At 32.2% G+C, this 27389-nt stretch overlaps 1 protein-coding gene and 1 long non-coding RNA gene across 2 annotated transcripts in view; one reads left to right on the forward strand and one right to left on the reverse strand.

Annotated features, from left to right (window-relative positions):
* LOC139496437 (uncharacterized) overlaps window positions 1-27389 on the reverse strand; it is a 292128-nt gene that overhangs the window by 106746 nt on the left and 157993 nt on the right. The gene's annotated exons all lie outside the window — the stretch shown is intronic.
* Window positions 8175-27389, forward strand: part of LOC139496435 (peroxidase-like protein 3) — a 124714-nt gene continuing 105499 nt past the window's right edge. Inside the window, exon 1 of the mRNA XM_071285030.1 lies at window positions 8175-8939. The gene's annotated coding sequence lies outside the window, so the exon portion shown is untranslated. The remainder of the gene's footprint in view (window positions 8940-27389) is intronic.

A 27389-nucleotide genomic window follows, 5' to 3' on the forward strand; every position in this document is an offset into this window, starting at 1 on the left:
CTCGTTTCTCTTTTTTTTTATATAGATTAGATCGTTGTTTTTTCCAGTTTGAATGGTTTCACACTAGTAATTTTGTGGCCCTTTAAGCTTGTTGTTCGGTGTGAGCGAAGGCTCCGTGTTGAAGGCCGTACATTGACCTATAAAGGTTTACTTTTTTTTTAATTGCTATTTGGATGCAGAGTTGTCTCATTGGCACTCACATCGCATCTTCCTATAAATATCTACTAGTTCCTTCAAAATAACGAAACATATAAATGACATTAAAGTCAAGAGTCTCCTGACATGGGATTGGTCCAAAACTGTGGTGCGGATAAATATGTGTTGTGGGATCTGAACCCTTTCCCAAATTGCATTGTATATTGATGGTTAAAACACCTATAAAACAATTCAAACGAGAAACTAAAGACCAGATATATGTACATAACAATGAACGAAAACGAATATGATATACAGCAACACACGATAAATAGTTAGCTATTAAGGTTATAATTTAATACCCCAGTCCCGAGTTTCGCCTATATATGACTCATCAGTGACCCTCAGATCAAAATATGTATATAGCCAAAAAAAATACAAAGCTGAAGTGCATTGAGGACCCAAAATTCTGAACAAATTTTGCCAAATACGGCTTCGGTAATATATGTCTGGGACAAGAAAATCCTTAGTTTTTCGAAAAATACAAAGTTTTATAAACAGAAAAATTATTAACTGACCACATAATTAATATTCATGTCAACACCGAAGTGCTGACTACTGAGATGGTGATATCCTCGGGGACGACTGAATAACAGACACCTTTATTCGGTCAAGCACATACTGTGTTTGACCAGTTTAACTAGTTTGAAGCCAACAATGTGTATGTTTCAAGACATAATTTTCAAAACTGATTTATTGGAATGAATGTTAATCTGCCAGCACGATATTTTTCACTGAAAGGCAGTGCTAGTATTTATTACTTACCTATATGATATTTTCAGAAAAAATTGTATTTCTTGTTACAGAAACTGCTCATCATTCATTTCATAACAATACAATCAATCATAAAAATCTAAAGTATGATGAATGTCAACGGAATTGTTGTTTGTGCTTGATGTCCAGAAACAAATGGTGCATACATGTTTAAAAAGATGAGTATAATTATGGTCGAAAAACAATCATCTACGTTCTGAGATGCTAATTTAACATAATAAGTTTTAAAAAATGAGCTTCGTCATGCAAGTGCATGTATATTTTTGTTTTGGAACATTAAAATACAATCTAAAAGATGGATGTTGGGGTTTAATAGGATTATTACGTCAATTTCCAAACAGTTACACTGTTTGCATTTCCTATCATGATTTTCTTGATATAGGGTTGCTGCTCACAAGGAACCTATTAAACCAAGAGTTACAAATGGTGAAGTTGCAATCATCCTTTCGTAAATTTTACGGACGCCAACATGAGTTGGTTGACCGTTATGGAAAAACCGTTTCACAAACAATATCGGATATGTTCCTTACGTCGTAACTACAATCCCCTTCCCTTTCATGAATGTGACCAATAGTGGGAGATAATATGGACATAATTGTGCAAATCGTGATACAAGCATAACATTTGGTATAAAGGTTAACTAAATGTCTCTCATTTTATGTGCAATAATTATCACATTAGTATTGACATGTTTCACTTATAACTTAGATTATTTACTTTCAACTTGATTATTTTTACTTGCAAATTTAGACTTCTCACTTTTCAATTAAGCTTTGTCAGGTATAAACTCACATTCATTTCTACCGAGTTATGAATTCGTACTTCTAAGTTAATAGTACTATATATATATTCACTTCCAACTGGACTTGTCTAAGTATCATCTTGTCATTTCTATCTTCAAGTTACAAAATATGGATTGCTTCCCTGCAACAAGTGGGTTAGATATTTATAAACACGAAAGTTACATTTTAAAATTAAATTAATAAGAGTAGCAATAATTTACCTTAAATCTTTTCGATTGGACCATATTTTATAGGCATTGGTCGATATAAGTACTGTTAGATTAACTGTTTTTTTCGACTTTATCTCACGTTAAACCCGTAAAAGAGCAGCTATTTTGTGAATTTTAGTATAATTTCTAAGCGCTCAGAAAATGTATTCGAATTAGCTCTCGCCGCGATATAGCCTTTTTGTGCCAATGGGGCGCAAAGCAAACAACAAGCAACAAATCTAAGCGCTCAGAGAGTTTTTTTTATTAATCATCGTCCGTTAAAATAACAGTTAAATGCACCTGCTCAATGCGGGATTCGAACTCAGAACCTCAAAGACAGAAACAAAATTGAAAAAAATACGTTATGAATTTCATGTTCATTTTATACTGAAACAAATCAACTTTAAATTCAAAAACACATTTTTGTACTATCTTATTTCATTCCAATACTTGCTATTTGAAAAGTATGTAAAAATTAAGAGGTAAGGTGTATCACAAATATTTGCAAGTAATAGAATTCTGTAAAAACAAAGAATACCAAACGGTAATTATTGAGTCATCGGGTCAATTGACTATTCATCCTTCTTATATAGATATAGGAAGATGTAGTGCTTGTGCCAATGAGACAACTCTCCAACCAAATAACAATTATAAAAGTAAACCATTATAAGTAAATGTACGGTTTTCAACACGGAGCCTTGGCTCACACCGAACTACAAGCTATAAAGGGCCCCAAATTTCAAGTGTAAAACCATTCAAAAGGGAAAACCAACAGTCTATTCTATATAAAAAAAAACGAGAAACGAGAACTACTGTATATCAGATTCCTGACAAAGGACAGGTGCAAACATTTACAGCGGAATTAAACGTTTTAATGGCACCAAAACCTTCTTCCTTTTTCTGAAACAATAACATGACATCACAACAAAGAAAAACATACAATAAAATATCAATTGGCAGGCTAAACTCCATCAAAAACGTAAATTAATATATTTAATGTTTTATCTTCTATCCCCCGCCCTCTCATAAAGGATCCTTCTAATCCTGAGTATATTTAATGTTTTAGCTTCTATCCCCGCCCTGTCATAAGGAATCCTTCTAATCCTGAGTATATTTAATGTTTTAGCTTCTATCCCCCGCCCTGTCATAAAGGATCCTTCTAATCCTGAGTATATTTAATGTTTTAGCTTCTATCCCCCGCCCGGTCATAAAGGATCCTTCTAATCCTGAGTATATTTTATGTTTAAGCTTCTATCCCCCGGCCTGTCATAAAGAATCCTTCTAATCCTGAGTATATTTAAAGTTTTAGCTTCTATCCCCCGCCCTGTCATAAAGGATCCTTCAAATCCTGAGTATATTTAATGTTTTAGCTTATATCCCCCGCCCTTTCATAAAGGATCTTTCTAATCCTGAGTATATTTAATGTGTTAGCTTCTATCCCCCGCCCTTTCATAAAGGATCTTTCTAATCCTGAGTATATTTAATGTGTTAGCTTCTATCCCCCGGCCTGTCATAAAGGATCCTTCTAATCCTGAGTATATTTAATGTTTTAGGTTCTATCCCCCGGCCTGTCATAAAGGATCCTTCTAATCCTGAGTATATTTAATGTTTTAGCTTCTATCCCCTGGCCTGTCATAAAGGATCCTGCTAATCCGGTGTCACTCAGAGGAGCGTTGGCAAGACGACGTGAAAATCCAGAAATTGTAGCAAAATATGGATTAGCTGCTGATTTGGTTGAAACTGCTACAATTCCTAGTTAAGACTTAAATATTGATCAGTTCTCATTTAACATCAAATAGTTTTAATGTGAAGATTACATTATCAATTATGAGTTTGAGTATCCCTTTGTTACCTTTCTTTTGATGTCGCAAATTCGAGCTTATCTTTTTTTTTCCGTGTATCTATTTACCATGTATATTGAGAATTTTTTTATTGGAGTAAATCGAAGATCATATGATAAGCTTTCTTTATTCATTCAATTCGTGTTACTTTTTTCTCCTCTTGAAAACAATGGATATTGTTTGATTAAATCTTAGAAAACAATTTTAAATGAAAATAAAATAATCTCCATCCGACAAAGCCCTGGTTTATCGTCAAGAGTTGGCTATACTTTCAGTTTCTTGTAATGTTATTTTCACTTCAACGTAGTAATTATTCCTTTTTTTTTATGTTGGCCACACTCATCCATATGTCTGTCGAAATTTGTACCTGGCGCATTAAGATTTGTGGTTTGAATATTCACTCAAAGCATTTTGACATGACAAAATATTGATAGTTGAGTTTGGTTGAGTGAGATATATTCAATATTCATGATATCTACCCTATATATCGTGCAATTTCTCAAAGTATATAAACCCGAATTTAGGTATTATGAATTAAGGTATAGTGGTGGGGGACGGAACCTTATGTTTTACAGGAAAACAGAATAATCTCAAATGGATGTGTTCGCGATGACCCCAAGCCTACATATGTATCACACTTATTACTGTATTCTAGAGTTGAAAGTTTGTTGTGCTTAACACTAATTAATAAAACAGAACAAGTCCATGTTTATATGTATCAAGCATGCTTATCATGTATCGATGACGTAATTCACATAATGTTACATTCTTACTCTTCACCTATTTCTACATGCAATGATCGTATATTGACATTATTGATTGCATTGATTTTTTATATTATGACTTATACTTAAGTGTATACATGCTAAATAAACTTTGGTGAACATCTTATATTGGTTTTATAGAATTATATAATAAGATCTCACAACAGGTTATCTATCAAAGAATCATACATATTGTTTAAAAGTTAAATGATCTATTTTGACTCATTTTAGGCATGGCGGAAAGTTACCGAATGCAGAGGCATTCAGGGCGGCTATTGCACCATATTGCCCGACGAAAATAGCGTAGTGTGAAAACAATTGTAGATATCGGTCAGCAGATGGGTCATGTAACAATAGAATACACCCAGAATGGGGTACCACGTTTTCACCACAAATTAGGTTTCTGCCACCAGATTATGGAGATCGTATGTCATTTTACTTTTTTTACTATGCATATTACTAGTATTACTTTGTTTATTGATTCAATTTTGATTGTTTGATAACTGATTTACTATTGTTTAAAACCACTTTAAGCCCTACTGGAGGAAGCCAGATTCCAAAGAGAACCTCTGACCTTTCGTAGAAAAAAGAAAAATCTGACGCATTCAATCAATGTTTTCCGACAAGTTCCGGACTTGCCAGTCAAATGATATTTGGGAGGAAACAAATTAGTATTTTGATTCCACCCTTACAGTCCAAATTATATAAAAGATAACAGAACCATTTTGAAATGTGTCTTGCGCTTCTTTTCAGAATTTGATATTGGTGTAGTACCACGTTCAACAAGTGTAACGGGCCACAAACTGCCTAGTCCAAGAGAGATAAGTAATAGTGTACACAACGCTGGGATGACAGCTCCTAGAGACCATACTTATAATATCAATCTAATGCACTTTGGTTTAGTAATCTTTCATGATGTTATATCAACCCCATTACGTCAGGGTAAGTTCATAAGAGCACCCCAGTACGTCAGGGTAAGTCCATAAGAGCACCCCATTACGTCAGGGTAAGTCAATAACAGCACCCCATTACGTCAGGGTAAGTCCATAACAGCACCCCATTATGTCAGGGTAAGTCCATAACAGCACCCCATTACGTCAGGGTAAGTCCATAAGAGCACCCCATTACGTCAGGGTAATGCCAGGTTATTAAGTCATCATCAGAGAAGGTCTAGTGAGGTTGATCTTTTTGCTCGCTTTAATTCAACAAAATAAAATCCGTCCGATGTTCGGTATTTATATTTTGAATTTCGTCTAACATGGCTTAAACATGTTTAACCCCGCTGCATTGTTGCGCCTGTCCCACGTCAGGAGCCTCTGACCTTTGTTTGTTTTGTATTATTTTAATTTCAGTTTCTTGTGTACCACTTGGAAATTAGTATGGCGTTCATTTTCACTGAACTAGTATACTAGTATATTTGTTTAGGGGCCAGCTGAAGGACGCCTCCGGTTGAGGGAATTTCTCGCTACATTGAAGACCTGTTGGTAAACTTTTTCCTTTGGTCGGGTTGTTGTCTCTTTGACACATTCCCCATTTCCATTCTCAATTTTATATTAAGGGCAAAACAGAACAAGTACTACCAAATTGCTTCATTTTGAGATTTTGTCATCATTTGGATATGAGCAACAGCTTTACAATAAAATGTATCGTGATACAAAAAGTATTGATATACGCTAGGACTATAAACCAACACTGGACATTTTTTCTGAAAGGATCAAAGCTGTTTGATTGTTCATTAATTTGAAAAAAAGCGAAAATACAAAAACATTTTTTTTAGAATGTAAAGAATCATGGTGAATTTTATTGTTCGTACCCGAAAATGAACATAGCGAAATTGGTTAAATTTAAAGTATGACATGTTAAACCAATTACGACATTTTGTGTCTACTTTTGAAAACCCAGGATGTATTAGATTAAAAAACGGCGAATTTATGTGACATTGCTTTTGATTTCAATGATGGATAATGCAAACATAGCTTGAGACACATTGATCTTTCTATTGATTCCTTCATTTGTATTGTCTTTATTAAAAAAAAATATATACTATGATTTAAATTTTGTATTTGCGCCAGACGTGCTCTTTTGTCAATGCTCTTTAATTTCGTATACTAGTATTTTTTTGGCCTTTCAACTTTTTTGATCAGAGCGTCAATGATGAATCATTAGTAGCCGAAAATTGGCACAAACAGTCAGGGGCGTTACTTAAACAAGTTATTTTTTTAAGTTACTTATATAAGTAATTTTTGTTTCTAAAAATAATAAAATTACTTAATAGAGTTATTTTAATTTTTAATAGAAACATAGACTAAATGTAGTTTTCATGAATTTTTACATCACTTTATATCATAAAACAAAGAATTTATTCGATTTGAGAGGAGTATAGACATAAAGGGTTAATCTAAATATAATGACAAAAATATGACTTGAATAAGTTATTTTATACATTTTTGAAAAAATTAGTTATTACACTTATTTTAGGAACTTATGTGATTGATTTTGATTACAAATTATAAATAACTTCAACTCTTAATTAATTCCCAAGTATCTATCTATTTATATCAGTCTTCCTTCAAGATTTTGGAGGAAAATGATAATTTAATAGTCCCAAGAGACCAATCTTTGACCAAGAAGCGTCGGTATGAAAGATAAGTGCGTCAGAAAGTTAATTAGTGTTTTAGAAGAATAAGATTTTATATTTCATGGGAAAAATAACCAGATGACTGTGAAAATTTGTTAAAGTTAGTTAAATCTGTATTATTGGACACCTATAAAAATATTATTCAAAAAAGTTACTTATATAAGTTATATTTAAAATAGCCTCGTTTTCAACATTACTTGTATAGGTAATTTTAATTGTTACTTGTTTAAGTAATGCCCCTGACTGACAAATGCAATATTTCATTTCTGGTATCTGTGATGCGTTTTTTCGTCTGCAAAAGACTCACCATTGACACTTGAATCATAAAAACCTAAAAACATTGAGAACTAAAGGTTCATAAAAATTTTACCAAATACAGCTTGAGTAATCTATTCCTGACAAATGCCCGAGTTAGAAAAACCTTAGTACTTTAAAAATGAGGTTTGGTTTACATTAAAATTGAGAATGGAAATGGGGAATGTGTCAAAGAGACAACAACCCGACCAAATAAAAAAACAACAGCAGAAAGTCACCAACAGGTCTTCAATGTAGCGTGAAATTCCCGCACCCGGAGGCGTCCTTCAGCTGGCCCCTAAATAAATATATACTAGTTCAGTGATAATGAATGCCATACTAATTTCCAAATTGTGAATTTATAATAATGAAAATATCAATGATAAGTGGTGTTATTTTATGAGATTTGATTTAAACTATATATGTTGGCTTAAAACCGATTTATTTCTTGCATTTGAAGAATTCAATTTGTAAATATATATATATGCTCTATAAACTGTAACATAATATGGTTCATTTTACTTTATTTTTTCCCTGAGCAGATGTCGATGAAAATATTGTATGCTGTATCGGGGACAAACCCGTCAAAAGGTAGGAATGAAAATATCGTATGATGCATTTGAAAGACCCGTCAAAAGGTAGGAATGAAAATATTGTTTGCTGCATTGGAACGACCTAATTATGATGATTATTGTGTATTAACCTTTATGTTTATTTGGGTGTTTCACCCAATTGTGTCGATATATCGAAAATATAAACAGGTCGCATAAAAGAAGGAAGTTCAGCTAGAAATAAACCCATTTTCTTCTTACGATGCCTGTACAAATTCAGTAATGTGACAGTTGTTTTTTATTCGAGTGATGTGTTTGAACTTTAGTTTAATGCAATTTGATTAGGGACTTTCCGTGTTTATTTGTACTTAGATTTGATATATTTTTCGTTTTTATAGCTAGCTTAACCTCTCACTTGTATATCCGTTGCATATAGTTTCATTTTATTGACAACTATATGTTAACAAAACCAACAGAAATAGTTAGAAATTCAAAATAATGTGCCTGTTTAGACAATGTAACTTTTAAACTCATTTTAATATACAAAGAAGTAATACTCTATATTCAAAACATTATACTTGCATGCATTTTTTTTTCTAATCTGTGATTACTAGAAAGAAAGTTAAATCCTATTTAAGCGATTGAAAAAAATAGGAAAAAACTCAACTGAGTTTTTATTATTGTTTACCTGATACCATGGATACTGTTTCAATGTTCGCTTTAACAAAAAACATCTCAAGAATTTCATAATTTAAAGTACGCTTTCTCATGATACATTATCTATTTTTAGACCAGCATGTTTTCCGTTTTTCACACTGCCAGGCGAATTCAGTCATACATGTCGGAGTTTTGTAAGATCAGAAATAGCTCCATCACAAGGGTGTTTACCAGGTACATTCATTACAATAGTTTCCATTATTTTTTTGTTAAACCAATTGCTTTGATATAGCGTCATATAAATGTATATTATGCGTCTACATAAGGCCGACGTACAGCCAGCATAAAACAAAACAATCTGCCTTTTATGCTTGAACGATTTAGAGCTTACATGTATCAAAATAAATTGTTGTAAAGTAAATTTTTTGCTGCAACATAGTTATATTTTGTAGAATGTTAATTTCATCATGGAAAACTTTTTCCGCAATCATGATGCATTAAGGGATGATCATAAGTATGTGTGTAACGATTCAAAAACCTTTCATGTCTTACTTTAAGTTGCAGCATCAAAACAATATTAGGTCAACGTCATAACAATATAAACTGTTTTGTACTCCTGCGCAAAAACTGGAGAATGGCTCGGTAGAACCTTGTCCTTCTCCAATATCTATGCCTCATACAAAAAAAATTATATTTTCCTCACATTGACCTGACATTGTATCTGTCGATGTCAATTCTACATGCACATTTTGCTCTATTTTCTCCCTGTTTGCGTATTTATATATAGTACATTTAAATATACAATAACTGTTAGTGTCTTTGCATATCAACTGTACACGTATTTTGACGAAGCTAAGAAATATGTGTAATCCGAACTTTAGCGAGTAACTACCTGCGACAAGTATGCTTCTATTGGTACCAAGTTGCTTTAAATCAAACCAAAAATGACCCCAAAATATTTTTTTGAAAAAAAGTTATTTTATATACAATATATAGGAAAAAAATCAAGTGACGAATACTTTTGGCCACACTCTGTACATTAAGAATGTGAACACAAAACACTTTCCATGAAACATCAATAAATTCAAAAATTCAAAAATTCAAATTATATTGCTCTATCATTCAGCGATTGTTTGGACATTTTCAAGATAAACTAAACAAAAGAGACGCCCACGATACAAAAGGGACATTCAAAGTCAGAAGTAGAAAATACAACAGTTCACAAAAGAGCAGAAAACACAACAAAAACAAACTTAAGGGGACGAGATTGTAATTACAACAATTATAAAATTTTCCTTGTCATCTGTGAAACAGATATTCTGTTACGGTTAATTAGCTCACGATTTTGTCTGTAATATTAACGAAGGGATGATTTTAACTATACCATTGAATTAGAACGTTTGGTATAATATCAAGGAAATAAATGAAGGATGGTGAAGTTGAAGTCATTCCTCCGTAAGTTTTACCGACGTCATCAGGAATTGGTTGCCCGTTATGAAATAATTAATCCACAGATGATATCGGATATGTTCCTTATGTCGTAATTTTAATATCCTTCCGTTTTCCCGATTGAGACCATTTATCAGATTTGTAAAACATACTCAACACGACGGGTGTCACATATGGAGCAGGATCTGTCTACCCCTCCGGAGCACATGAGATCACCCCAGTGTTTGTGTGGTTCGTGTTGCTTAGTCTTTACTTTTCTATGTTGTGTCTGCTGCGCTACTATTATGTGTCTGTTTTGTCCCTTATATTTTTTAGCCATAGCGCTGTCAGTTTATTTTATATCTATGCGTTTGGATGAACCTCTCGTATCTTTTGTCTCTCTTTATAACGTAATAAAGAGTTGTTTTTAAATAACAGGTCCAAGTAGTCAGACGAATCAGAAGACATCTTATTTAGACTTGTCATTGATCTATGGTAATTCTATAGAGGGAGAACAGAGATTTAGACAGTTTGGTTCAGGTAAGAATTGTCATATTGATATATGGTAATTCTATAGAGGGAGAACAGAGATTTAGACAGTTTGGTTCAGGTAAGAATTGTCATTGATCTATGGTAATTCTATAGAGGGAGAACAGAGATTTAGACAGTTTGGTTCAGGTAAGAATTGTCATTGATCTATGGTAATTCTATAGAGGGAGAACAGATATTTAGACAGTTTGGTTCAGGTAGGATTGTCATTGATCTATGGTAATTATATAGAGGGAGAACAGAGATTTAGACAGTTTGGTTCAGGTAAAAATTGTCATTGATCTATGGTAATTCTATAGAGGGAGAACAGAGATTTAGACAGTTTGGTTCAGGTAAAACTTGTCATTGATCTATGGTAATTCTATAGATGGAGAACAGAGATTTAGACAGTTTGGTTCAGGTAAGACTTGTCATTGGTATATGGTAATTATATAGAGGGAGATTAGGAAAATTCTGTTACTTTTGATTATATACCCCTGAACTACCTTAAATGGTATATAAGTATGATTGTATTCCTGAAGAAGCAGTTATTACAGTCATTACGTGTTTTCCACTCGGGAAATATCAATAATTAGTTTACGGGTATACTATGTTTCAATAACAGTTCATTTTTTAAATTTTGATAATATAAAGAAGTTCGTATGAAAAACGTAGCCTTTTTAATTTATAAAACTGAAACCACATCTTCGTATAACTTAATGTAAAGGAGTCTTGCACTCAAAACAGAGTCATATAGTAAACAGACATATTCTGCGTTATAAAAACATGGACCAATCCTTCCTCCCTTTGACAGTGGTGTTTTAACACTGCCTCTTTTTAGCCTCCCTGCCAACGCTTGATGTGGTATGACTTATAATAACGTCCAACATGGATTTTTAATACACCCGAAGGATTCAGCGGCCAAGTACAGCATAATGCAGTGTTGCTTTTATTTCAAACAAAGACATGTTTGGGAAAAATAGCCACAGTTTATTAAGTATGCATGTAATTAATATCCAATTATTATATTTCCTATACAATAATTGAACATAACGCTAAATGATTTAAGGCAAATACAAAATGTATGTAATGTATGCACACAAAAGATGAATAATGTGTAATTAAAACTATGGTTCTTCAAAACAGTGGTAGGGAAATTATATTTATAAATTCATTGGTATATCGAAATAAAAAACATAAACAAAATATATTCGGAGGTGCTTTTGCAAAGACATTCAGAACAGCCTGTCGGCGAGTGAAAAAAGGGTGTTCCTTTTGTCATTTTTGAAGGGACGTCAAATCCTAATGCTAAATATGCGAATAGGTTGTATTTCTGTCAATATCCACAACTTCCCATATGAACATCTCCTTTTTCGGCTACATCTGTACTGCTTTTAAAAGAAAGTTTGGAAAACAATTCTATCCTTGAATGGACACTGTGTTTTCAAAGGTCAAAGTATAGGACTGTGCGGCATATTTTGAACGTTTAAATGCCCCGAACATTAAACATTTACCATGACACTAAATTTCTTCACGGCCGACACTCAGCTAACCGAGATATTGGTCGGTTAATCTATACTGAGTATGTGGCTATATCGGCGGTGGGTCTGTTAATCGGGTTGGCTAAAGTCTGTTAATCAGGTGTTATCGAGGAAATCATTGGAAATTCTGCATGTTTCATTGTATAACTTTTTAAATATATGTTTATCATAAAAATTATTCATGTCTAACAAAACAATTCAATTACTGAATTCGGTGGTGTAATTATTATTTTTCTAGCTTCGATGTACGATCTATAAAATGAAAAGGCGTGTTACTCATCAACAAATTTATACACATTTTACACACACAAAATGTACACAAAAAGACACGTTGGTTGAATTTACTTGCATGAGATATTTTGAACATCGAACAAAGACAGGCATTATGTTTGTCAACCAAATTGATATCATTGTGTGAAAAATCTACACAAAAATCTGTATTTTGGTGACATTAATCAATCTTTATTTAAAACCTGGTCTGTTAATGGGTCGGATGTATAAAACCCGGTCTGTTAAGAGTTATGAATGGCAATAAAAGTATAATTTTATTGCTGTATGGGGTGTTATCGGATCAAATGGGTAGGCTCAAGACGAGTGGCTAAAATATACTGAAACAACACATGAGTAAAGAAACATAATATGTACGGAAACACTGACATGAACAATGAATTTAGGCCATGAATATTGAAAACTGATATAAAAAAGTGTAATATTAAAGTATTATTATACATCATGTTAAAATGCCATATTTTGATTGCCTAATACGAAGGTGTTAATTTACTCTATCACATGGCTGAGCGGGTGACAATTTTTTGGAATGTCACCCTCTCGGCTAGACCAATACAACATCGGCAGTTTAAACGACAATGAATTGAATCTACATCAAGTTATTTTATAGACAATGCTTAAAGTTCTAATTTACTATACAACGAAGCGTGGAACGACTCAAACTTATTTCTTTTACAATTGTTGGAAAAACGTATTTCACTTGTTAATATTTTTACTTTAAAACCTATAAATCATTGTGTGTTATGCTTATTGTTGATATTAAACGCATTCGTTCACCATCGATGGGTTTCAACTGGTGGTGTACATTTCATCATGTTCATTGTGATGTATATTCTTCGCCAGATATGAGGCCTTTTGAAAGGGGTATTTACCCAAAATTTAAACAAAATAAATAACAAAATAACAAAATAACAACAATTGAAAATAATTTGTTTCTTGATAGCAGAGCTTTTTTCCCGTTTTGGGCCTAATCCTTGTATCGTTTATATGTCAAGTCAATGCACTACTATTGTCTATTTACTTCAATTCTGATGATTTTTCAAATACCCGTTAGGCTCTCAAGTACGTGACTACATAGAAAATACTTTATAATTAAACTCATCTGTTAAAGAAAATGATGATAGGACATTCATTTTAAAAAACCAAATATCACATAGCTGAGAGGGTGATAGAGCAGATCGGTATCCCGCGAAAAAACATTGTCAACCTTGGCTTCGCCGCGGTTGACAATGTTTTCTCGGGACCCAATCTGCTCTATCACCCTCTCAGCTATGTGTTATTTATATCATATCACATATTTGTTACGGATACGGATAAATTTTTAAGAATTACCTGTTATGTTTCATTAAATTGTTATAATTGAACTTTTGTTTCCTCTTTTCTGCAACACTTAAATATGTGATAAATAGCTTAAAGATTTTACATGTTTTTCCATATTTGCCCTGGTATCATCCCTCGACCCATATCGTCCCTCGGTTAAAGCATCGAGGCCGATATGGGAGTCTCGGGATGATACCAGGGCTAATATAGAAAAGGGCATGTTATAATCTATACATATTGATTTCATCCAAGAATGGTCGCATATATCATGTGGATTCTGTTTAGGTTGTCATGAATGACACTAATTTGTATCTAAATTGGTATTAACCAGTATGTAAATCAGAGATAAACGTCGTAATGTAACTAAACATCAGTAAGTAAAATATATTGGGATGCTAGAATATATAAAGAATAAAGAAATAATAATGAGTAAGATAAAATAAAATGTAGAGAAAAGTAACAGACAATTTAAAGAATATAGAAATAAACAACACCCCAATCCGGACCCTCATTGTATACACGAGAATCTGGATGGAAACACAGAATATATAGAATAATAGATAAGGACAGTAGGAAGTGATGCATTAATAAAAAAAGATAGAAAAAAAATAATAACTGTTTGAGAATAAAGACATGAAACACCCCTGGGTGTTGAAACAGTAACGGATTGCTATGTACTCTTATTGGTAATAAATGCTAAAAGTTTACATGCGGACAACTGCAGTTCTCCTCTGCACTTATGTAGAAAGAAACTAAACGGAATAAAATGAATTAAAACTTAAGATAACCAAATGTAGCTGCATTCGCTCCTTTCCATTTACTTGTTTATACTGATTTGTAAACAACAGTAATAGAAGAAAAGAACCAATCGGATGATGTTGACGATTTAGAGTTTAACGTCCAGTGACAAATATTATGTGCATATGAGAACGACAACACGTTATAAGTACCCTGCGTTGTATCCATATATTGAAGTGACACACCCCTTAATGAAATGCAAAGGAAGTCAAAATAAAAATGTTCTTACTAGAAGGATACTGTTGCAGCGTATTGTCATTTTTTTTTTACTCAAGAGCATCTCATTCTTAACCTTTTAAAGGGAAAATATAAAGGTAGCACAACTATTGTCGTGGCTAAATAACTCTTAACTGACACAATTTCAATTGCCCAACCCATTAACAGACTTTATTCTCATAATGTTCACTAAAACGTGGTATTACTCACGTTATATTACAATTATGAAATATTTACTAATTTCAATTTATATTTTAGAACCAAAGTACGATTTTGTGTCCTTTAAATGATATTTAAAATTGTTTTTTTCGCCTTTTATTACAAAAATTGCTATGCGTATAAGCATAAATACTACATACTTGCGCGACGCCTTTTAGTTTTACTGAAAACTGCGCAGACTATGAAATGTTTTTACATTTGGAAAATGTTCTATGATATATATCATTTTGTCAGACACTCTTCTTTTTTTGATTTGATTCTTATAATGTACCTAAAATCTGTATATTAAATAGATTTTAATATTAAAATTGTGCGTTTTACTCTTAACAGACGTATAACCAACCCGATTAACAGACCAACCGCCGATATAGCCGCATACTCAATATAGATTAACCGACCTATCTCTCGGTTAGCCGAGTGTCGGCCGTGTTCTTAGCTACCCCTACCTTGGATTAAGGATTACATATACTTCAATATGACCAATATGCATAATATGTAAATTTACTGGTAACATTCCTAAGATATGTATCTATGAAATAAAACATAGATATCATAACTTGGAACCAATATGTAAAAATATATTCATCTCTGAATATTATATTTCTCTTCAAAAAGGTATGATTTGAAATAAAAACAGCAGTATTTACAAAGTTGGCCATTGCGTTGTCAGTTTAATTTCTATACAGAGTTTGACTGTCCGTTTTGTATCATTCGTCCCTCATTTTATACACTCTCCCCTGTTACAGTTGTTTAAAGAATTCGAAAACAAGATTTAGAATATAGTCAGCTTACCGTATATGCATGTTTTCTGACATTAAATGTCCAGAACCAGTTTAAAACTATTCTGATAACAAATGGAAAGCATTTCAGAAAAGTATCTATACTACTACATCTAAAGACCACTTTTTTGTTCACCTAATAAAGGGGTAACCGAGGAATAGAATTGAGAATGGGAAGGGGGAATGTGTCAAAGAGACAACTATCCGATCATAGAACATTTAAGCTACAAGTCAAACTTATGTAAGAATATATATTCTTGATAGGGTACACTAAAAATTTTACCGGTTTACATCGATTACTGTTTCAAACAATAAACAATAAGACAAATTAATAAGTTCCGGAACTATCTCATGCGATTTCCTTTTAGTAATGTCATTATATGTTACATGTTACCTATTACCTTATATATACGTTCCACATCTGTCAGGCCCACCACCAAACGGTATATTTCAGATTTTCTATATACACGGGTCATGATCACAGACTTCAGCCTACTAAATTCATCATTGTTACATTGTTTCCCATTGTAGTATTTGAATTAGCATGACTTTATGAAATACAAATATGAACACTACAAATGTAGACTTAAAATAAGGCGTAGATACTGTTTCTAATGTGTTATCCGGTATGACATAAAATCTTTGTTTATAACTAATATAGGACAATGCTCCCGTCAAGGCCCCAAAAAATACTATTACCAATTATTGATAAGTTCTAGGTACATGAGTTCAAACAGAACGATTTTGAAAACAGAGACAACTGTGCATCTTATTATTTTTATAATCAGCAGGAATTTATCAGATGACAAAACCAATACTAAAAAGCCAGTCTAAAATAATGCTTAAACATAATTAGATATTTTAATTCAGACACTGACCCGCGATATAGCAGGTGTGTGCTAGTAAATGTAATGTTTAGTAGTCAATCATTCCAACATTCAGGATTATATATCCAATTCTGACTCTGTATCCATTCCACATCTTACTTTATGCCTATTTTTCAATGAAAGTTCACAATTTCTGCTTCAAATGGTCAGTTTAGTAATAATTGTCACATCAGTATTAACTCTAATCATATATATATATAATAATTTACCTATCTTATGAACTATAGTACGGTGACCGAGTAAGGAAAAGTCGCTTATTTAAGGAGTTTAATTGTCATTCGGACTATACGGCTATACATCACAGTATTGGTAGTTCAAAGGTTAAACTTAACATTTTGACTTGTCGTCAAAAAATTGTACGGTGCAATTTTCGTAAAATGGGCTTTGAAGTACGTTAATTAACTTGAACGAAAAATCGACTAAGAAAAGTTTTGAGGTCAACATTGTAAAATAACATCCGTGATATTATTTCTGTTATTATACACATTGTTGTTACACCTTATTCATATTATTTTAACGATTTCAAAGAAAGTTTTGCAAAATTAATTCGTTATTAAAGAGTTTTTGTAAAAGTTCAACACTACGAATACTTAGTTTTTTTAATAGAGTACGTTCCAATTTAATTTCATGATTTTTTTAACGCAAAATGTAAAATAATTAACATTTATACGTTATTTCATACATTTGTACCTTTATTAATCAATACTATCAAATTCATTTGTCTCAGAAGCACTATTTCAGCAATTGAAGCCAGACAAAATTCATAACGCTCATATGACGGAGCTATTCGAAGCTCATATACAGCCTCTTATAGATACATATACGCTATTGGGATGTGATGTATTACTTACATTTACATACTGGGATATGTTCCCTGAAGCAGTAGACATTTAGCTGTCAAGTGTTAGAGCAGAACGAGAGGGAAATTGGTCTCTTCCTTGAGATCGTCATCTCAAATGTAAAATTATATTTTTGTAACCAACCGTACTCCACGAAGGTGGATGACATTTTACATACTCGATATGCTTCAATTTTCTGTGAACATTTGATCACCTTTTATAGATGGCTACTTTGCTTTTTAGACAGTTTCCTGGACATTTTAAAAGTACTATGACATGGCAACAGAAAAGACCGTTATAAAAGCCTCAAGGGGATTAGGTGGCACTGTAGGCATAACAATTCAAAAGTCTGTGCTTGTTAGATGGGCCCTTACTAGACATTTCATAGAATCCATTAGTCGTGTAATACTGAAAAGGGATGGAAATGCTGAAAATTATGCAAATTCACAGTAAGAAACAAAGCCAACAGCAATGAACAGAGATGAAGAACATGTTATTGCCATTGTGAACCATCTAAATGATCCATTACTGATCCCTTTGGTGTGGAATCCCACCCTCAATGTCTTATCAATATCTCTTCTTAAATGCATGCTTCAAGACATATTCGAGGTTCTTTGCTCACAGTTGTCGAAGAAGGCTTGAAAATGTCTAAACATTTTATCATTAGTGCTCTTTCTTAAGATCACAAGGAGTTTTTATAGTCCAATATCAAAGTCAAACACAAACCTGAAAAATAAATCGGGGGAAATACTTTCAGGTCGCATAAATCCATAACTTGTAATTAGACGTGCACTAATTTCGGCAAAATGTACAGATGATGTTATCATAGAACATGTGTTGTCGCACCCATTCCATTATCCCCTTTTCAAAATGACGGCACCATGAGAAAATCATGCGTCGGATTTTGTGTAGCAATTCGAATCTTAAGTCTCTTGTGCACTTTCCCTACCTTTCTTTATATCATCGCTCACAACTTACATACGAGATGGTATGGCATTGGTTCAATTTATTAATGCTAAGAAAGGTAAAACATGCGGCGACCTTGCAGCTTACTATTAAAAAAATGTCCCAATGAATTTCTATGGCGCACATAGTAGCACATGTTTTTGACCGCTACGACACGAACAACTCTATAAAGTCTGCCGAAAGGGAACGCCACACAGAGACTACAGCTTCCATCAAAGTATATCAGATTATAGAGCGGAGAAGTATTCCTGACTGGAAAACCTTGACAAATCCGATAAGATTCCACCTGGTGTGAGCTTTACATAGTCAGAACGTTTGAAACTTAGTTATTTATACCAACACTGTTAATTCATGGCTGTCGTAACTTGTTCAGCACTCAAGAGAAGGCCTATACCCAATGCCTTAAACTTTGACACGGAGTTAAGGGAAATGTGAAAGAGTGGAAGAACAATCATACAGACCTCTTATACAATTGTAATTGTTTTTTGTGTTCGCTACTATAAAAAATAGGACACATACAAGCGAGCTGTGGTTGCAAATGTGGAACATTAGCAGTGTAAATGATGGGCGGAGATTTTCACCCATTCAATAACTATGTGTCTGTCTTTCCCCAACAATTTGTAAACTATTTCCTGCTGCACATGTACTTACCGGATGCGACGCAACTTCGTCTCTGTTTGGAGTAGGTATACAAACTGTCTACAAGACTTCGAAGGACACGCACGACTATTTCAGTAGTGTTTAGAGTTTCGGTAATATTGACAATGATGAAGCCCTTGTTTTGGCATGAAATATAATTTCAAAGGTTTATGATCAGAACTATCTCTTTAAAACCACTCCATCATAATAATTATTCAAGTTTACCACAAGTAAGATGTAAGTTTAGTCAGGTTACCTTCCTGCGAGACGGCACTGAAACAGTATGTTTTACGTACTTCGTTTCAAACTAAAAATTTGAAACGCATTACACATTGCTAAACCCCTATCCGGTCACCTTTAGAATACGGTTGGCGAGAGTAAAATGATTCATTACACCCCGTGTATTTTAAAAGGCATATTTCAGCAGAATTCTTGCAGGATCTTGTGTCTTCATTGAAGGAAAATCTGCATGTGAAAGAGTCATGTGTTTGTTCACTATAAAACCTTACATGTCCGGGGCTTTGGTCCTGTAAAGGGTCAGAATTATGTAGAAATTTCAAATCATGTTCCTTGACAATTAACCAGAAGATATAATTCTGTTGTGTGGATCTCTTTGATTGGAATGTTGAATTGTCACTATTTTCGAATAATTGAGTGCTATTTAGTTTTAATGAATTTCATGAATGGTCTTATGCAAAATATGCCTTCATGACAGAAGGATGCAGGTAAAAATAATATTCATCATTTATTGATGAGGTTGGATGTTAGCCGGCAAGGTAACTACAGTAATTTTAACAGAATATGTGTTGATCTTGTGTAATAGAACAAATATTTGAAAAACGCCAATTTTCAGAATAAATCGATTTCTTTTTCATTTTTTTTTTAACATTTTCGAGATGATTCATTGAAAATTGATATAAGAAAATGTGTGTATCTAGAATTTAACCTAAATTGTTGTATATTTCTTCAAATTTTGAAAGTATAGAAGAAGAAAAAATAAAAACAGAATCTGATCTTTGACCTCATTTTATGCAATATTGTTACCACATTTCTTTTTGACGACATCGATATTTCAATAGTACTCATTTTTCCGAATCCAATGATATATAATATAGCAGTATAGTATGTTTGACGATTAAATCTCAAAAATATTAGGTCTGGTCACCGTACTACTAGAAGTGTTAAAACATAGCCATATTTGCAATCGTTGTATGTATGCAGATACCAGTCTGATGTATCAATGAACTAAAAGTTAGTCTGGTATTTGCATACCATGCATAATTCAATGTAAGAGTTATTGTTTTCTATATAACAAAAACACTTCAAAATCATAAAAACATAGCATTTTCAGGTTTAATTATTTTGTTAATGACCCAGAGGGTTTGCATTTTTCTCTGTTTTTTGCCCCTGATGCTTCTATTTCTAAAGTTATTATGCTGTTTCTAGCATTATGGAATATTTAGTGAATTTTAAGAAAAGAACACACAAATGAAAGTTTATTTGGGATACTTTGCATTCCTAGCTTGTAGCTGAGATCACCCCTAGTTTTTTGGTGGGGTTCGTGTTGTTTATTCTTTAGTTTTCTATGTTGTGTCGTGTGTGCTGTTGTTTCTTTGTCTTTTTCATTTTTAGCCATGGATATGTCAGTTTGTTTTAGATTTATGAGTTTGACGGTCCCTTTGGTATTTTTCGTCCCTCTTTTGTATTTGTTTTATGTTGCGGTGATAAAAAGTGCACATGTAGGTGTCATCATACTAGTATTTAAGGCCCAGAATTTTCTAAATATTCATAAAGTATTTATAAAACTTCATTTTTGAGTAAAATTGCATTAACACCAGTGAGATAAACCAGATTTAGTTAAATTCTTACGTTTTTTTTTCACCCAATATAGGTTGCATTTCTGTAAATATCCACAATGCAGTTTCGTAAAGGAACTATTTTTACGGCTAACACTGTACCACTTTTAAAGTGAAGTTTTGAAAATAATAATATCCTAGAATGGAACGCTCATATGCATTTCAATTTTTGTTTCAAAAGTCAAAATATAGGGTTGTTGTGATTATTGTCAACGTGTATATGCTCAAACCTTTTACAGTTTAAACTAGCACTTAATGTCGTAACCTTAACCACCCCTACATTTAATTTAAGATTACCAGAGATTACAATATGATCAATATGCATATATATATTTTCTCTGACCTGTTTTCGTATGCAACCGGATGCGACGTACCATGATTTGGTGGTATTCCACCTCTACGAAAACTGTGACCGGAGTACTTAGAACTGTCATATCAAAGAAATTTTAAAGACTGTTTTAATCTGGTAAGAAACTCATTATACATGAACATATCTCTATTGATACATAATCAGCACTCCCCTCTTATTTAATCTTTCCAGGAGCATGTCTCTATATTGTTCATAATCAGCTGAAGCCTCTGATTAAAGCTTTCCAGGAGCATGTTTATATTTATACAGAATTATCTCACTCCTCTGATTGATATAGAAATGCTAACGCTCAGAATACATTTCGAATATCACGGCCAAAACCATGTGAAAATTTCCAACAAATATATAACCTCTATGAACTATTTCTTAATAAACACATGGATTACACTAAACGAAACCATTCTTTTAATAAAGAAAGAAATCAACAAAAGATAACACTCTCGGAAATGTTTTTGTTCTTTGTTTTCTTCTATAATACTGGCACCTTTTACAACTTATTCAATATATTTGGTTTTGCTCATTGTTGAAGGATACATTTACCTATAGTTTTAGACATACATTGTATTTAATGGGGAAATTCAGGAATCGAGAAGAAACAGGTTGAACAAATTAACTCCAAATGTTATAAATATTGTTTAGTGAAGGATGTACATTTGTGTTGACGACTGCATGCGAAAAACAACATTTCCCTATCGAAGCACGAAAGAACCCTCCTCTGTTTTTTTCAGGAAAGATCTGAAATTGATGGGATAACAGTATCTTCCTTCACAATGGGCGTACATTTTTGTCATTAGGATTCTGTAAGTTATTTGTCTCTTTAAGGCGAGGTTTGGCTAGCCACAAAACCAGGTTCAACCCACCATTTTGTTCTATAAATGTCCTGTACCAAGTCAGGAAATTGGTTGTTGTTATCTTCTTATTCGTTTCTATGTGTGTCGGTTCTTTTTTTTTTGTAGCACTTTTGTGTTTCTGTTGTTTCTTTGTTTTTCCTGTTTTTTAGTTAGTAACCCGGATTTCTTTTATCTCAATCAATGCATTACTTTCGAACAGCGGTATATATACTGTTGCCTTTATTTGCAATCACTCGACATTTTATTTTTTATAGTAATAAAAACATGAATAAATTAGAAAAGTTAACAAAAAAATAACACCAGATAATTTTTATTCTGATTAAATTGCTGATATTAATTGTTATCACCAAACTATTCTTTGAATTACAATATCTACAACATTTCATTGATACCATTACAAAACAATCAGTATGTAGATAACTACTTCCATTGATAATTAACTATCTCTTAATTACACAAAACTTTCAAACTCCATTGCATTTCTATTGATCGCAATATTAAAAAACATGTTGTTTGATAAATTTCTATCAAATTTTAATTATAAATCATAAAGTGTAAATCAACTTCGCGCAAAAGGCAACTCTAAATATTAATTATATCAAATATTAACCGATTACAGGGGGAACACGCATTTATGAAAAGGAAAGACGCTTCATGGAAATGGTCTCAATACAATGCAATATGTAGAAAAATTTCCTTACAGGAGAATCTGAGGGTATTTCGTTTATATTGCTGATATATAAATTGTTATCACAAACCTATTCTTTGAATTACAATATATACAACATTTCATTCAAACCATTACAAACTAGTAACAACCAGTATATAGATATTAACTTCAGTTGATAATAACATATCTTTTTATCATTTAAAACTTTCAGACGCCATTGAATTTTTATTGAGCACATTATTGATAAAATAATTGTTTGATAAATGTACAACTAATTTAATTTTAAACTTTAAAATTTACATCAATTTTGATCACATGACAATTCTAAATACTAATTACTGTGGATTCATATATTTTCATGGACACCGATTTTCGTGGACGAAGAAAAACTTGAATGTTCGTGGACATTTAATTTCGTGGTTTAGCCGAAGTCTTTATACAAGCCTTTAGAAAATTTGTCCTTAGTTGAACATTTAATTTCGTGGTTCACCAGTGTTCACCTTTACCTACAAAATCAACGTAAATTGGTATCCAAAAAATATTAATAAATCCACAGTAGAACCCTTGTGAACCGAATGCAGGGGGAATTGTATTAATGAAAAAGGAATAACGCTTCATGGACATGGTATACATATGTAGAAAAATAACTTTACAGAAGAGTTTGGGGATATGTCTTTTTCAATGTTATAAACGCAAAGAGTATTAATTGACAGTACACATTCATGAAATTGAAATCGAGTTATATAAAAAAAAGCTTGGGTGTAAATAAAATTAAAAAACAAATTGAATGAATATATCAGTTTAAAAGTATACACCCTTGTCATGTCTTAGAACTCTGCTATTTCTAAGTTTTAGTCACACTTGTGTTTGATAGCTGCTTTACATTGAGGTGCCTCTGTCTAATTATATTAACATGCGTTTTATGTTACAAAAACCTACAAATCAGAAAAACTAAAAAACAGCAACAGAACAAATTAAATAGCATACCAATCACAAACAAAATAGTAGCTGATATTTGTGTACATTGTAATTTCGTTTAAATACATTCAATAACACATGGAATTTGAAGGATGAAAACCACAAAAAAAAGCAGAAACAGTCCTCTTATTTATATGACAGTCACAAATAGGTCCACACTATTAACAACAACTTGTAAGGAAAACTACCAGATATAATAACAAAAAATGTCCAAAAAGAGGGGTACAGCAGTCAACTTTGTGTCTTGATATAAATCACTCTAAAAACAAAAATACATATTAACAAAGAATAACAAAAGGCATATAGACAAAGCTAAAAAAAATGAAAGACAAGAATATAATAATGAACATACAACTACAAAATTCAAACAATATTGGAGATACTACATGAAAATGATTAACATGGAATATATGAGTAAAACAAAAACTGTAAACTATGGAAAATATAGCATGGAAATTACAATAGGACAAAAACTTCAGTATGGACGATGTAACATAAATATTATAATAAAACTAAAAATGAGAAAAATGAGAAAAAAAACCATATGCGTTCAAATCATATTAAGACGAACACTGCAAAATATGGGAAAATACCATAAGATTAAAAAAAAAAACCATCTATTATACAGAATAAACATCATACGTAGATAAATATTGTAAATATTGGAGATACAGAATGACATTTCATAAAAAAAAAATCTGCAATTATGTAAATTCTATCATAACTGACAACACAATATGACTGCCTGGAAATAAGAATTAAACAAAAACTGAGAAATTTAAAAGATATATCATCAAAATCATAACGAGTCAAAAAATGCAAATCAGAATAAAACAAAAAATGTAAAACAATGAAAAGCTACAGAACGATAATGACACAGAAACTGTTAAATATAGAAGATACAGCATGAAAATCATGATAAGTAAAAAATGTAAAACTTTGAAAGATACAGCACGAAAATTAGAATTACACAGAAACTGTCAAATATAGAAGATACAGCATGAAAATCATAATACTCCAAAGATGTAAACTATGAAAGAATAATAAAAAGTATTGTTAATTTAGAAAACAAAAACATAACTAAAAGTTATGGTATAAATATCTGTTTTACTTAATTTTGCAAAGTTATAATAATAATAATAAGTTTTAGTCGTTCACAAAACATTTCTTTTTTTTTTTAACATTCATAAATTATTTATTGCACTCCTTGCTGTTTTAACAAATTACTTAATGTACAGCATTCCATCAAGTATCCCTGTTACATACAATTATAACTGATATCCAGGGAGAATATACAGTAAAACTTATCTTATTTTATACATAGCCATTTAATACATTTCTATTTTCTATAATTACTTATAAATAAACATAGAATCAAATATAATCTTATCGAAGTACTAAAGATGTAACAGACGCTGTGGTCGTGAAATTTACGGAGAAAAATCCGTTATGGGTTCTTTTAATAGAATTTTGGAAAATATGACAATATGAATGAAATACAGCGTGGTTACTGTTTCTGTTAATATTTGTTAATACGTTTGGATTTATACAATTCTTTGGAAGTGTTTGTTAATACTAAAGAATGGTAAGTAAAATATGATTTTTTTTTGTTTCTTCTACGCTTTTGTAATGAATTTTGATTTTACAAATTTGACCCCAATTTTATTACCTGTGAACAGTCTGTGACCTGTCTGTGACCTTTATATTGTAAACATTAGAATTATCCTTATTATTCTTATATATAATATGTTCCTTTAGTTTCACATAAAAAAAGAAAAACATCATTAAACATCATTAAACATATAAAAATGTACATCTTTGTTGTACAGATATGATAGGATACATGTTGAACATTGTCTAAAAAGTATTTATTTTTACTTTTATCCCCCCTTTTCTGTCCAAATTAATGTTATACTTCACTTTCATGCATACATGACTTACATACCTACATACAGTTGGGTGCAGACCAAGCATTACATAAAGTAAACGCAAGTTAACGCGGCGTGGACATTTTTCGTTAGTTAACTATAAATTTCGCGTTTACTAGTAAACGCCCGTTTACTTCATTTACGTTAACGCGGTCAAAACGGAAATTTCTAATGTCTACTCGAGTAAACGCGCGTTTACTCTGTGTCCGTTTAGTCAGTAGTAAACGTCCGTTTACTTCAGATTTCACAAGTTTAATTTTACGTGCACGTAAAAGTAAACGGGCGTTTACTACAGATTTCTCAATTGTATTTTTATACGCACTTGAAAGTAAACAGGCGTTTACTTTTCGCGTTAACTAATTGTGTATACTAGTATTATAAAATAATCGCCGTGTGCATTTGTACATTTATTTATATTGTTAAAATGACTTAATATTTTACGTATATGTGTTTTGAACCCTAACATTAAAAAACACTTTTTATTAGAAATATAAACATATTACTTGCAAAAATAGTCAGTTCCAAAAACTTTCAACAGCGGATTTTCTATTTTTTCTGTTCAAAATTTACATGTACAAATATCGACTCACAGTTACATGTAAACCGGCATATTTAAAAATAAATATGCCAAAATTAAATATTCCAAAACTTAATATCCTCTCACGAATGTAAACTGAAAGTCTTGTAGGTTTTACAGTTCCAGGACGAATTTCCATTTTGTTCTTAAATGCAATGATTAATTTTCAATAAATTAATTAAAGAGGTCTCATTTCATTAAATGCAATTGCCAATATGTTGATCGAAAACGGACAGATGGATATTTTAATGTACCTTATCATGTGATATATTAGGTCAGTGTATCCAGGATACGAGGACAATCTGCGTTAACGCGCGTTTACTACAAACAGTAAACGGGCGTTTACTTTTTTTTAAAGATAGAAGACACGCCTTTTTCGCGTTTACGCGAAGTAAACGCGAAAGTAAACGCCCGTTTACTCTTTACAAGATTAGAAGACGCGCGGCTTTCGCCTTAACGCGGAGGTAAACGCGAAAGTAAACGCCCGTTTTCTATTGATGTCTACTAAAATTTCGGAGTTAACGTAGAGTTAACGTGGCGTTTACATGAAGTGCACGCGAGTAAACGCCGCGTTCACTTTTTAGGCCCGTTTACATGTAATGCTTGGTCTGCACCCAACTGTACATGCATTCACTTCATGCATACATAACTTACATACCTACATACATGCATTTACACTTACATATATTTTCATTCACACATATGCTATAGTTACATACATACATGTTAACACATATAAAGACCTTTACAGAAAGATGCATTCACATACATTGTACATATATCTACATGTACATGTGTTTTCATACCTTTTTTGTACATAGACACTTATATTATAGTAACATATATTTTTACTTGTCCACTTGAAATATTGAAAACAAGTACACAATATTAACATCCTAGAACATACATGTTTTTTTCAAAAAGTTGATTTTGTTTATTTCAAGATCTGCAACACTTTTTTTAACAGTATGTTTATTTCTATATTGGTCGTACAATATATTTCAAC

This window comes from Mytilus edulis, chromosome 11 (assembly GCF_963676685.1).
Source record: "Mytilus edulis chromosome 11, xbMytEdul2.2, whole genome shotgun sequence".
Taxonomy (NCBI): Eukaryota; Metazoa; Mollusca; class Bivalvia; order Mytilida; family Mytilidae; genus Mytilus; species Mytilus edulis.